Source organism: Magallana gigas, chromosome 7 (assembly GCF_963853765.1).
Source record: "Magallana gigas chromosome 7, xbMagGiga1.1, whole genome shotgun sequence".
Classification (NCBI taxonomy): Eukaryota; Metazoa; Mollusca; class Bivalvia; order Ostreida; family Ostreidae; genus Magallana; species Magallana gigas.
Window position 1 is genome coordinate 39,645,019 of NC_088859.1, and position 8,690 is coordinate 39,653,708.

Consider the following 8,690-nt stretch of genomic DNA (forward strand, 5'->3'; position numbering starts at 1 on the left):
ATTAGTTTTCTATAAAATATTATTTGATATACATAAGCTTTTCGTTTCTATAACACGACGTTCTGAAGAAAGGGTCTGTTATTTGTCATTTTCACTAAACAATTTTTATACTCAGTATTTCATTTTAATAATTCAAATATGTTTGCTACCAACGTCTTTATTTGCATACATATGTTCCTACAGGCCTCTAAAACAGTATTCATACTTTGATTATACTAATAGATAGTACGGGAAACTATCTACCTACATAAAAGGAAGGACTGAAGTTCAAGTGAATGAGCATGCTCCTAATTCCACGTAAGTTATATCACTTCTTATCACTCTTGGCACAAGAGATTGAGAAACTTTATGAAGAACATGAACATATGTGTGGTAATTCTGCTGACAGTCTTAACGACTGAAAGTGTGGCACTTATTGACAATGATTATGAAGCTGGTTATCGAGAAATAAGAACAATTTTGTTCAAACAACAAGAAGAAATTCGAGAACTTAAGAAAATTTTGCTGGTTCAAGAAAAAAAACTTCGTAGTCTGGAAAATGAAAACGAAGCTTTGAGACGCAATGTGGATGAACTGAATGCTATTGTTTTGAAACTAGAAGCCTCCAGACCTACCACTAATCCTTCCGATGATTTTAACTCAGTGTCCAATACCTCTTCGTTGCAAACACGTCAAATAGATCATTCTGGTAAGCAAATAAGTTATATATATGTTACACTGGCGTCGGAAGCAAATTGAAAGTGGGAGCTAGACTAATCCTCAGAAATATTGACAAAAAAGTAATTCCCAAAATCATGGAAATCCTCATCCGTGGGGGGGGGGGGGGGGGGGGGGGGGGGGGGGGGGGGGGGGGTGGAGTATACCTATACTTCCTAAAAGAAAATTTACTTACCCAAATTTTTCTTTTCTAAAATCATGATATTCCTAATCCGTTGGGGGGGGGGGGGGAGGCTGGTATGCTTCTGAATCCAACTTCTCAATCTTTCAAGGTAAATTTAGGAACAATAATCTTTCCTGCGAGAAAAAGTGGGGGGGGGGGGGGCTGAACCCTCTATCATGCTATGTTTCTAATGGTTAGGTATAATTTTGCAAAAAAATATGAAAATTACCAATTTGTTTTTATTTTTTCTCAATCAAGCTTCGCTTATAAATAATCAACGGAAATTCCTTTTAAAAATCCGGAAATCATCTGTATTTTTTGGATTTTACAATCTTACGCATGCGCACTACATTCACGCTAAATCACGGGGGGCTTTTTAGTTTATGTGTCCACAATATCACACTTGCATTGATAAACTCAGAAACGATATTACAAATACGTATAAATTTTCATTGAAAGTTATTCTGTTCATTTAAGGAAATACGGGAGATAACTCTAACTCAGTGCATTTAATATGAAAAATCCCGAGAGTTCCGAATGTCAACATGGTGTGTAAATTCGAAGCGAGTAAATCGTTTGTGATAAGTGTTGAATTCTTTATTAAATATTTAGATGAAAGGTATTTACAGCCTCAAAATGGTTTGTTATGAATAATTTGAATGTTATTTTTAATGCAGAGCTATTCATTAATTTTCTCCAAAATCGTTTCGGGTTGTCGGAAGGCATTTAACTGTGGAGAAGGCCTGTCCCGAGGCACAGTTAGATTGCTAACTAAGCAGAGTGTAGTGAAATTCATAGCATTATTGTAGGCTTAAAACTTGGTTATGTAAATGTCAACAATAAGGTGTGTCGATGTATCTATTTCGTAAATGTCCGATATCATAGGCAATGTCAACCCTTGCACGCACGGGTCAACTATAATTATATAATCAGTATTGTAATAATAAATTTTTTTCTCATAATTGGTTTGATTCTTTTAATAAAATGCTCAATTAAATAGCATGATAAAATAATTCACTATGTTTTATAATTAGTGCGAAATAATAATCAATAATCGTAACCCATTGATTAGCAAATCTATAGAAACTATTTTTTACATTCATGGAGTTAGTATATCAGTATTTTCTCTACTAAATCTTTTTAAAAAATCAGTTGCTATTTATACTCTACGAACATTAACCCGAATCTAAGTTTTGGTTATATTTTGAAGAGAGAGTTAATTAGATGACCGAATAACTATTATAACTAGGTTTTAAAATTTTTTAAATTAATTACATACAACATGCTATCAATAATTTCTTCCTTTGCCTTTAAATGTACTGTAAGATAAGTTTATTGGCACTGTGTGGCCGTTGCCAATTTCACGACAGACATAATATATATAACGTATCTAGACAAATGGTTTACGGAAAAAATATCAACATGTAAATTAATTTTATAATTTTTACAATATCTACTTGTTACAGTGACTAAAATAATGAATAATACTCGGTCGATGGATAAGCTTTAATGAAAAAGAAAATAACACAAGGAATTATTGAGTTTTCCAGCGTTTTTTAGAATAGCGGGAAAACATTGTATGATGGGAACTTATTCGATTGTTTGGCCGATGAGAATGTAAAATTAAATTGGGGTTTTAATTCATAGCAAGCGCTCTTCCGAATGTACACGTGTTAATGATGTTTGGGAAAGGGTAAAAACGCGTTGCAAATGGCGAGGTTTGCCGAGTTCTCTTCACGTTTCGATCCGAGTTCAAATATCGCTTATATTTCAAGATAATTTACACATACATGTATTTCATTTGTCCTGCAATATTAACTTACAATTGACGCATTGAATAATCTTTTTTTCGACATATTTAGAAGCATATCTTTATTCATGGCGAAAACGAAGCAAAATGATGACGTCACTATACATTGTATTTAGCTTTGGTTTATTGGGTTACCTATCACTGGTGTTAAGCCGATATGCGTACCATTTGGTACGCATAATTATCATAAGATGACGACGGCCTCTGCAGGTTCGTAAGTTTACACAACTCTTTTTATTTATTCAGATCGTATTTCAGCGGCAACAACATAAGTGTTTGAAGAGCTACTGAGTCTTCACATGTAGCAACCTATAAAATAAATCAAAACTGCATATTAATTTATATTTTCTTCATTAATGAAAATCCCGATGATATGCGTACCTACAAAAACAGATACACGTACCATAAAACAAATAGGAATTTCTGGATATGCGTACCATCGGTAAGATGTACGTACCACTCATATACAAATTGATAAAATACTTTTCCAAAAAGGCTTTGGTTTTTCAGGTGAGGAGGTTGATATCAAAAGGTGTAAATAAAAACAATGATTAAGAAACTCTTCACTGTTTAATTACTCTAAAAAAAAAATAATAATCAAAGAACACATAATTATACGTCATTGACTCATTGGTTTAATGTTTACATTTTATTGCCACCATGTTTTTCACGCTGGTGACGCAGCAGATTTTGTTTATATGCAAAATATTGTCTTTTTGTGTTTTGCTTCAATGTGCCTCTTGAGAGTAAGATAGAATTACAATCATCCCATTTAACCACCCCCCCCCCCATCATGCCGGGCCAACTTGTGATTTCGGAGATCTTTCTTATGGACATACGCCTTGGTACATTTGTCGCAGGCATAGGGTTTTTCCTGTTAAATAAAAATATAAATTCAACATGTTTGTGGGTACGTGGATGGGTAGGTGCGCGTGCGTACATGCATGTGGAAGTGTGAATTGTTACTTCATCAAAGTAAATAAATAAAAATGGATTACATTTAAATATAGCAGCAGGCGCGATTTTAATCTGGTCCGCGACAAAAAACATTTCTCACATTGACCAGACTTGAATTTGTATTCCTTTGTGTGCTCCAGTATTTTGTGTACTGGTACTTGCATGCCCTGCTTTGAACTAAACATCTTTTCCACAAACTTCACATATCTTGCCATCATCTTTAAAAAAATATAACTACAGAGATAGTTTGTTCACGTAAAATACACATGTACCGTAGACACCATTTTTTGGAAATCACAATAATAGATTGTGCAATATACATTGTAATTTAAACGAAAACCGTTCAGTGTAAAGAAATATTTTCATACCTCTATGTTTATGCTTAGGGGTGCTTGAAATCATAGACCCATCAAACCCACTAACTGTTTAAACCCGAAAAAGTCTATATTAATGTAAAAAATATTATATTGCTGAGCTTCAATTGATATTTATTTTTTTGTATATTTATAATTTATTAAACTGTATATTTCGTAAAAAAAAAAATAAAGCAACTTGTTAAATGAAAACTATAAATTTAAAAAAATATATATTTACAAAAGAAATACAGGTGATTTAGATTACCTGATATATAATCAACAGATTACCAAAATCTCACTTTAAGTCCAAATTCAACATTGAAGTCCCAATGATACAGGTTTTTAGAGTCTTTCAATTTGTTTCTCAAAAAATAATTAATATTCAAAACTTGAAAAAATTTGAAAAATGAGTTTGTTTATAAATATAAAATTATAAGAAATACGAACGAATGAAAAAAAAAATGTTCAAAATTTCACCATTTAATGAGGAATTCTGTTCATCTGATAAAGCATGAAACAATTAATACTCGGCGTATTTATCATTTTAAAACAATTGACATTAAGTGGATAGGATGATTTCTTGACAACTATTTGAATATTATCTACTTACATGATATTCAATCATTATCGTGTCTGAATTCTCTGAAAAAAGTATTGCCAGAATCCGTCAATCGAGGTTCAGTATTAAGCGTATATCAAAACGATTGAACCGACCGACTAAAAACAAGAGATCAATCAATATATTGAAAATTTGAATGTTTATTTCTCGCTACTATAACGTAACGATATTTGTCCAAGTTCTCAACATACTGACGCTCTGGGGATAACGATAATAAAACAATATAATACAAATGCATTCAACGTCTCAAAACCGCACAGTTCAATGAAAATAAGAAAACACAATATATAATAGGAAAGTAGCTGGTACCTATATCATCAAAATATGGTACGTATATCCGAAAACATAAACATGCCGTAGGTACGCATATCATCGAGATTTTCATTAACGAAGAAAATATCAATTAATATGCAGTTTTGGTTTATTTTATAGGTTGCTACATGTGAAGACTCAGTAGCTCTTCAAACACCTATGTTTTACCCGCTGAATTACGATCTGAATAAATAAAAAGAGTTGTGTAAACTTACGAACCTCCAGAGGCCGTCGCCATCTTATGATATGCGTACCAAATGGTACGCATATCGGCTTAACAGGCTCTGTCCTTGGGTCATTGTTATTTCTTATTTATGTAAATGATATAGCAGATAATATGTTAACATTCTGTAGACTTTTTGCAGATGATAATAGTTTTCAACATGCTGCAATCAATGTACGAGATATAGAATTTAATCTAAATCAAGATCTTTTAAATCTGGAAATTTGGTCTAAGAAATGGCTCTTGAGCTTCAATCCTTCAAAAACCAAAGCAGTTCATTTTAATATTTAAAAAAATACTGTAAATCCCTTGTTAAAATTTCAAGATCGTGATTTGGAATTCGTGTCTTCTGACAAACATTTAGGTGTTATTTTTTCTGAGGATCTTTCATGGACAGTTTATATCAACTCTATTATAGCAAATGCTCAAAAGAAATTGGGACTAATGAAAAAACTCAAATTCAAACTTAATAGAAAGTCACTATCATTGTTATATACTTCATTTATAAGACCTGTTAGAATATGCATCTGATGTATGGGGCTGGTGCACTTTCACTGATTCCGAAAGGTTAGAACAAATAATTGATTGCAGCAAGAATCGTCACAGGATTACCTATTTTTGCTTCTAGGGATTCTCTTTATTTCGAAACAGGGTGGGAAACACTTGATAGTAGAAGGAAAAAGTCCAGGCTGAAAACCATGTATAAAATTGATAGAAACTTTTTACCCAATTATGTAATGGACATTTTCCCAAATAAACGTGTTAATGCATCCACTTATTTTACAAGAAATGCACAAAACTATAGTATACCAAAATGTCGTTTACAATTGTATAAATCTTTATTTGTTCCCACTGTTGTTAATGAATGGAATGCGCTTTCAAAGGATGTCCGTGAAAGCGATTCCGTTCGCATTTTCAAAGAAAAAATACATGTTTCTATCATAAATCAGAATGATATTTCCTGTCGAACAAAACCTGATTTTTTTACGATGGTGACAGATTTTTTAATATTATTCATGCTAGACTTCGTCATAATTGTGTACTAAATAGTGATCTTTTTCGTTGTAATATTATTAATAGTCCACTCTGTTCGTGTGGCAAGCTCGAAGACACTTACTTGTAATAAATATAAAGAGGCCAGAAATATTATGCTTAATGAAATTTTCAATATTGTAAATTTAAATATTGTTAATACTCATGTCCTACTTTGGGGCGACAACGCAATCAGTGTCAGCGAAAACAAACATTGATTTTCTCTAGTTTATCGTTATATCACAGGTACAAAAAGATTTAGTTGATGTTTGTACACCATTGAAAATTTATATATAACTGTCATATGATCTGTTGACCTTGTTGTGCATACATTATTTTTACTGAATTATATACTTGTATTGGGAGAGGACGATCTAAGTTTTTGAACTTGTGCCCAATCCCTGTTGTAATTTTTGTAAAATAAAAATATGTTCAAATCAATGCAAGGGGTATGTGCGTAATGTGTGCATAAATATGTTATGTGTTTTATATTTAAATTATGTTGTGCTTTTTCATGAATTCCATTTCTGCATTAAATCATCTTCGCTAGCCCAGGGTGACGATCCACGGTGTTTCTCTATTCACATTCATTAATTTCAGCTTCTCTGTTTACACGTTTCGTAGAGGCCGCCATGTTTATCGAGTATGGGAGTAAGACGAATTATTAAAGCTAAGGCACGTAACTCTTTACAAATCGATAGACGGCGCGGTTAAAGCTACTAAATCTGCCAAGGGTGAATAGAGAAACACCGTGGATCGTCACCCTTGGCTAGCGAAGATGGCATTAAATGTACGTCCGGTGTGACGACGAAAAGTGACCACCGTAGAATACTGACCAAGGGGTTATTTTTCTAATGTTTGTTCAAAGATATTTATGTTTATTGAGAAGGAGATTTTTGAAAATTTCTCAAAAAGTCTCAATAATTCCTCATTATCTCCCCTTAGAAAAGGGAGTGGTCCGAAATTTTCAAATTTTTGAATTCCCTTTGCCTAAGGGTGCTTTGTGCCAAGTTTGGTTTAAATTGGCCCAGTGGTTTTGTTGAAATGTTGAAAATGTAAAAGGTTTACAGACAAAATGTGATAAGAAAAGGTCACTTGAGCTTGTTTTCTATCTCTCTGTAATTTTGTCATTCAAATTGCATTTATTTTGTATTAAAGTTTACAGACCCATGCGCGGAACTACTGAGTGTATGCTTCGGACACCTCAGACACCCCTCGCAAACAGCAAGCACAATTATTCCTAAGACCCCCCCCCCAAAAAAAAAGAAAAAAAAAGAAAAAAAAAAAAAAAAAAAAATATATATATATATATATATATATATATATATATATATATATATATATATATATATATATATATATATATATATATATATATATATATATATATATATCTGGATCTAAGCATGATTAACCAGAAACATCTTACGATTCATCATTGCAGGGGAATCTTTGTTTAGTAATGGTAAACGGTTAACGACGAGCACTTCAGTAGCTTTCTACGCCTACATGTCTACATCTGAGAATGCGCCGAGCAATCATCACACTCTCGTATTTGACGTCATCAAGACCAATATTGGCGGGGGGTACAACAAACACAGTGGAATGTTTTCGGCACCTGTCGCAGGTGTCTACGTGCTGACATGGACTATCTATTCTGGCGATAATGGCAAAACTGCATTTGGTATATTTGTCAATGATGACATGGTGTGCAGCACATTCGGTGAAACAAACGATGTTGATTATGACTATGATTCTGATACAGGGGTCATCGTGGTGTCACTAAACCAATATGATGACGTCTTCATCCGATCCATAATGACGTGTTCTACAAACATTGTTAGCTTTGCCTGGAACACAAGAACTACGTTTGCAGGATGGAAACTAGACTGAATTAAAAGCAAACTTATGTACAAATATTCAGAAACAGTTTGACAATTTACTTTGCTTTGATTAATATATACTTTCAAGTTTCTTAACTATGAGCAATTGTCTTCATAATCAAAAAAACATTATATATGGAAGGATGATATAACATTAATTTTGTCATCTGCATTCTATTTTATCAATGAATAATAAAAAATCTACCATGACATTAATTTCAAATTAGAATGGAGGGAAAATACACACCCTGATTAGTGTAAATATCTTGAATTGTTTTTAATACACGATTGGCGCATTATTGATGATAATCATACACCCAGTAACATGAATTTCGTTTTTGGTATATGGACATGCCCTTTCAATGAATAAAAATGAAGAGAGTACAAATGAGGATAATAATGTATACTCGATCCGTCCCGAGTTTTTGCTTCCACCACTTTTCGCTTGATATTTCGATAATAATAAATACCTTTGTGCTCAAACTACGTTCATCCAATAATATGAAAAATGTCCATATTATCTGTTTTGAAACGCCCCCTCTACTGCTTCAGGTTTCAATACACATCATAAAATAGAAAGTCTACGGGGATTTTGCATTGCATCAGCTATTAATACGC

The 8,690-nt window shown here is 32.9% G+C and overlaps 1 long non-coding RNA gene across 1 annotated transcript; it reads left to right on the top strand.

Moving 5' to 3' along the window:
- Nucleotides 1-331: 331 nt before the first annotated feature.
- Nucleotides 332-8,284, top strand: LOC117684876 (uncharacterized). Its single transcript, XR_010707976.1, has 2 exons — nt 332-688; nt 7,634-8,284. It is a non-coding gene; the product is annotated as an uncharacterized lncRNA (long non-coding RNA).
- Nucleotides 8,285-8,690: the final 406 nt, after the last annotated feature.